Raw genomic sequence first — 6,490 nt, forward strand, 5'->3', positions numbered from 1 at the left:
TCAGCTGTCACTTCCTACACATGACAAACACACCAAGATGTAAACAGACACATTGAAGCCCAAAAACTTAATAAACATAAATATAATAACATAAAATTTTTGTTCATTTATTTCTTTATTATAGGAATGCACTGATATTTCAACCAGAACATTTTTCCAGCCACAGTATTTTTAGAAAAGTCTGAAAATAGTCTCAAAGACTTCAGAAATGACTTTAACATTTGTTTGCTTTCCTGCAGTGGTCAGCACAGATATGTTTAAACAATTTGAGCAGCAGCAGATCAACAGTGAAAATGTTGGCTGTGTGGAACTATTTCATGGTTTCTATGAGGGACTGTCTATGAGGGCAATTTGTAATCACTGTTCCTGCCAAGTATCAAGAGAGGGTGCATTGCCCAAGGATTTCTGCCCATCTATGGCTGAGAGTCCAGGAGAGCACAATTGGCCCTATTTTTCTGGGTGGGTCAGAAGGCCTTCCCTTTCACCCCATCATGCTGACGTAACAGAACATGAATGCTGGCCTATAGTCAGATTAATGCAATGCTACATTAACAGAATTGGCAGTTAGTGTTCTCCTCCAAATGTATTGAGCTGTTGCGTTAGCTTTGTTAAGATGGCGTCACATTAGTCGCAGAAAGCATGTGCTAGCCTACATCGTCTTAGCACTGGTAGTACTTTGTAATTGGGAGAGACCTAGCTTGTGGGTGGAAATGGATATGACAAAATTTGGGGAAAAGTGCCAAGAAGCAAAGTACAACTACAAAATGGCACATACTATACCCTACATGTGGTAATCATTTTAGTAAGTTTATTTTATGTAAACTTTTTCAATTTATTGTCAGCTTTTTGTTTTCATCCAAATGTGTCTTGAACATTGGTGTCAGTTGTGGCCTAGAATTTTCTGTTTACTTTTACAGCATTTGGCGGACACTCTTATCCAGAGTGACTTACAGTTTGATCGTGTTTTTACACAGGTAGGTGAGGGTAGTGTTAGAAGTCTTGCCCAAGGATTCTTATTGGTATAATGTAGGGTGCTTGCCAAGGCAGGGGATTGAACCCCAGTCTGCAGCGTGTGAGGCAGTGGTGTTACACACTACACTTATTTATTTAATAAGGGCACATACACAAGTATGGAAAATTGCAAAGAAAAGTTACAACATAAGATTTATAGATACACAAATTAGCAGTGTCTGTACCTAGATGGTTTCATATTCTAAAGACATTATGAATGAGTTATATTTATAATTGTGGACTATAAATGCCGGCCTATGGCCAGATGCTCTTAATGGCCCCGGCATTAAGCGTTGGGCATTGGCGGTGGAAAATACTGGGACGCACGCGTAGCCTCCTGACCAGACAGCTCAGAGCAAATCCTACACAGATCACTGAGTAATACATGTACTATAAATACCATCCACAATCAGACATGCAGTCTAATAATACACCATTCCTAACACACACACACACAGACAGGCATTTGTAGACACTCACATACTAATGCACAGACATGCAGTCACAGATAAACATAAAAGGATAGCTCTGCAAGAAAGGAACATGTCAGATAACTAGACTGTTATCTGTTAACATTCAACATGTTCTCTCTTGCATGTTACAATGCACTATTAATATTCTCATGTGTCTAGTTCACAGCTCGCCAGTCTTTTCCACAAATGGCCGGTGTGGCTTCAGGTTTTCATTCCCAATCAAGCAGAAGAGCACCTGATTACACTTGTTTAATCAGTCGGTCTCAGCCTTTAAACAGTTGATTTGAGGTGTGCTTCTGCTTGGTTGGAATAAAAACCTGCAGCCACACTGGACCTTTGAGGATACGATCGGTAACACTTAGTCTAGTATATAATCTGTAGTATACAGTACACTGTAAACTATACATTATGGTTGCATAGACTCTAGACACACACACAGGCCTAACAATCTCTGCACCTCACACATATTGTACATAGACTTATTTTCTCAGTAATAGACATGTAAAGCTGTCACTGCCAGCTATGTAAAACTGATGGTCTTTCATCAAACCAGCTTATACTCTGACACAGACAAGCCGTGATAATAATATCATCAAAGAAGCCAGGATTAGTTGGCGTCTAAAGCTTCTAAAGTGTATATAGCATACACTATAAACTATAAATTCTGGTTGCATAGACTCTACACACACACAGGCCTAATAATCTCTGCACCTCAAACACATATTGTACATAGACTTCTTTTCTCAGTAATAGATCTGTAAAACTGTCGTTGCCAGCTATGTAACCCTGATGCTATTTCATCAAACCAGCTTATGCACTGACAGTGACAATGCTGTGATAATAATATCATCAAAGAAGCCAGGGTTAGCTGACTTCTAAAGCTGTCTGCAAAAAACAACAGAGTCGTGAGGGATGGCATTTTAGAAGTATATGTTATATCAGCTGCATTATCTATCATATAGATTTGAGTGAAAAACACAATATATGTCGACTTATTTGAAGCGTAATAATACACAAATTTTCATTTGATTGAAGTTCAATATTTGATTGGATTTTTGACATGTTATGTGTTAAAATGTGCTTCTTATGTTATTTAGACTAACATCTGTCTTCACACCTAGGCCTTTTCATCAATCCAGGGATCACCTGGATTTATTCTGAAGTTCCCAAAAAGCTGCAATCTAACAAACAGAAGATCGCAAGTTTGATCTTCAGTGATGCCACAGCCATCCGTGCATAATGAGTGCATAATCGGCCTCACTCCTTCTGGGTGGGTAGGATGGCCCTCCCTCCCCATCACTCAGCATGATGCTAGCCAAAGTGGACGTACTTTAGTTAACCTAACATAATTAGCAGTTAGCGTTCTCTTCCTAGCATGATGAGTTGTCCAGTGATGCTGAAGCAGATTAAAAAGATGCTGTGGTGCTAACGTGTCTCGGAGAACAATAATACAATAATACAATGTAATAGAATAATACAATAATACAATGAGATAACATGTGGGGTTATACAGTATACAGTAAACTATTGGATAATACTGTATTATCAATTCCACAGGTTGTCTGTTGCTCTGAAGCTTCCAAAAAAACATCTTCAGTGATGCTACAGCCATCCATGCACAGGTCCACGAAAGCATAATCCGCCTCATACATAGGTAACCAGAATATGGTACGATACACACGAGATGCGACATATGCAATTTACTAGCTAGAGTATGGTACAATATGTACTTGTGCAATAGAAAAAGGTGTAAGACACAATACATACAATGTTAATAAAGAGACAGAGTCAATTGGTGTTTGCTGTTAAGAGCTCTAAAGGCCTTGGGGAAGAGACTGTTTCTGAGATGGAGGGTACATGCTGTGATGCTTTGGAAGTCTTTGCCAGAGGGAAAACAGAAGAACAGGACATAAGCTGGGTGGGAGGCATCTGAGATGATGAACTGAGCCCCTGTCCAGCATCGGGATGCATAAATGTCCTGGAGTTGTGGGAGGTCAGTGCCTAATTCTCGAATCAGTTCTGACAGTTCTTTATAGGAGTCTGAGATCCTGGGCTGTCAGCTTGCCAAGTCACCGTGATGCAACCAGTCAGGACACTCTATTGAGCAGTGGTGAAAGTTGACCAGAATAGATGTGTTCGTCCCAAAGCTTGTCCTTGTGCAAAATGTTGATCTTATTAAAGCTGTGTTATAGACAATATGAAAACCTGTACTGCTGCAAATAACAGGCTTTGATGATACAGTTTTACATTTCGATACTGAACTAAAATTATTATGACTGCTATCTATCTATCTGGATAACACATTTAGAATAATCATTTATAAACATGTGACACTATGGACCATCATGAGTGATTTAACTCCTAAACTAACATCCTTTTGACCTTGTATACCCACACTTCATCACCTGAAATGGACACATACACACACCTCTGCCCACATTACAAAAATAATCCATCATCTCAAATGAACATATTCCTGAACACATACACGTGCCACACAAATCCACCTTAAATGTCAACACAGCAGACCTATTTGTATGTTTTGCCAACAGGTGAGAGAGAATAGGAGATAGAGAAAGAAATGTGACCGCAGTAGGAAGAGTATGGGATGGAGAGCAAAACAAGATTGTCTCACCCTGATATAGTGTACCCAACATTCATTCATGTGAGTGTTCCAGTATTAAGCAGTTGGAATATCCCCTGCCTATATATAACCCTCTCTCAATATAGTGTAAGTACACATGCTTTGAGAATGTGACACACATATGCACTTAACAACTACTCAAACTATCTTAACACACACACACATAGTGTAGAACACACACGACCAATCAACAGTGACTGGATCTCAGCTGACCTTAGAATAGCTGTGGTTTGACTGTAGACTTTCCACTATGTCCATCTCTGTACAAGACACTACGCTAACTTTACCCAAAATTTTACTTTTTCAGATGTACGAGTATGCAGCACACACACTATAGGCTAACATGCAGCATAGCTATGATAAAATGTGAGAGTTTGTGAGGGTAAGTGACAGATCATGCTTGTAAAATACAAACCCCATAATTAGTTTTTATTTGGACCACTTATAACTTTGCTAGCTTAGTCAGGCTGATTTAGTCTGGTTCCAGTATCTGCTTGATTCAATTAATGTTACAAGCTCCTTGGTTGGCTACATTAGCGATTAAATGAGAAAATAATGGTAATTCGATGTCATTGTAGCCTATTGTGTTACCTAATCATGCTACACTGAGCATGAGAAAGTTCACTGTTAACCAGGACATTGATGGCATAGCATCATGTAACAAATTTAAGAAATCAGCAGGTACATTATAAACTTTTTTAACTGTATAAGTAGCCTGCCTTCCTGTTAGCTGGAGTCTGGGAGAAGCTTTTATAACATATTTTAATGTGTGCTTTTACAGTAATCAGTGAGAACCAAGAAACAGAGTAACAGAGAATGGTAAATGAAATAAAATCCCTGAGTATAGGTTTCAACATGCACTTTCAGTTAACACAGACTTGCCATTGTTTTGTATCAGGAAAGAATCGTCGGAATAAGTATAACGATGACTGCACTCCTGTCAGGAATAGATTATGGTCTGATGTTACAACACTGCAGTTCATGGCACACTTGGAAAGTGTATCTACCAAGTTGGCCTACTCACTTTTTCACAGGCATACCCAAAAATTTATTTTCGCATACACCAGTGGTAGAGACAGGGCTTTTGCACTTAACACATCCATCACTCTCTGGACAAAAGCCCGAGTTTCCTCTGACTGTTCCAACCCTGCCTCATCACATCATACCACATCCTGCTGAGGTGAGCAGACCGTTTATCTCAGGAGACAAGCATGCTGTGTGTGCAAGAGGTCATATTTCGGAGTTTATTATGGAAGTGTTTTTGTTTTTGTGTGTGTGTGTGTGTGTGTGTGTGAAGTCAAAGTTTATTTATATAGTGCTTTTTACAACAGACATTGTCGCAAAGCAGCTTTACTGAAAAATCCAGGTCCAAGACCCCATGAGCGTCACCAATGGCAACAGTGGCAAGGACTCCCTAGGCAAACTCCCTAAGAGCAAGAGGAAGAAATCTTGAGAGGAGCCAAGACTCAAAAGTGGAACCCATCCTCCTCTGATCGACACTGGATAGCAAACAATAACACAAGAGCAAAATAAATAGAGGATAAGGTTTTAACGTTAGTATAAAATATTAAAACACAGAAAATGGGAAAACAGGTTAAGCAACCTGTAAATAGTTTAGGTCTGTGCAGTAGCAGGAGGGTCAGTTCATGCAGGTGAGGTTTGCACAGCGTTGTACAGCGGGAAGCTCCATGGTGGTCAAACTGGTCCAGAAGGCTGGCGAGCAGTGGGCACTCAATCAAGACAGAAGAAGCAACAGCATCAGACTGCACAGGATGGGCACTTGTTCAACTTGGTGTTAGTAAAGAGAGTCAGTAATGTTAAGAGTGACTGATTACAGTACACAGTGCAGGAGACTCCGGCAGGTCTAGCTATTACGGCCTAAGTAAAAGGGAGAGCCAGAAAGGTAACAGAGACATGAGGGCTCCCTTAGATGTCAGCGCCCCTTCGCGCCATCGTCAACAAACTTGAGTGAACACGTGAGAGCAGCCAGTTTATGTGTATATGTGTATGAGAGAGAAAAAGAGACCTCATATCTTTATGCAGCTTTCATGTGGTCTCTGAATTATCTTAAAATGAGTTCCTTAAAATGATCTAAATGTTGCAAATCAACAGTGGCATAATAACCAGCACTGAAAAGGGGCAGTCATATTAAGGCCTGTAACGCTGGGGGTTTAGCAATAGGCCATTTTCACAAGAAACGGAAGTGCGTAAACACTGCGTAAAAAATGTTCCGCTATTGCCTTATGGAAAAAACATCTTTGAAAGAGGAGAAAATCAAGCTCCATTCTTGCTTCACACCTAAAAAGATCCACAGGTGTTTCTGTCCATCCTTCCACTGCGAGAGGACATATCAATGCTATAG

This window comes from Colossoma macropomum, unplaced genomic scaffold (genome assembly GCF_904425465.1).
Source record: "Colossoma macropomum unplaced genomic scaffold, Colossoma_macropomum, whole genome shotgun sequence".
Classification (NCBI taxonomy): Eukaryota; Metazoa; Chordata; class Actinopteri; order Characiformes; family Serrasalmidae; genus Colossoma; species Colossoma macropomum.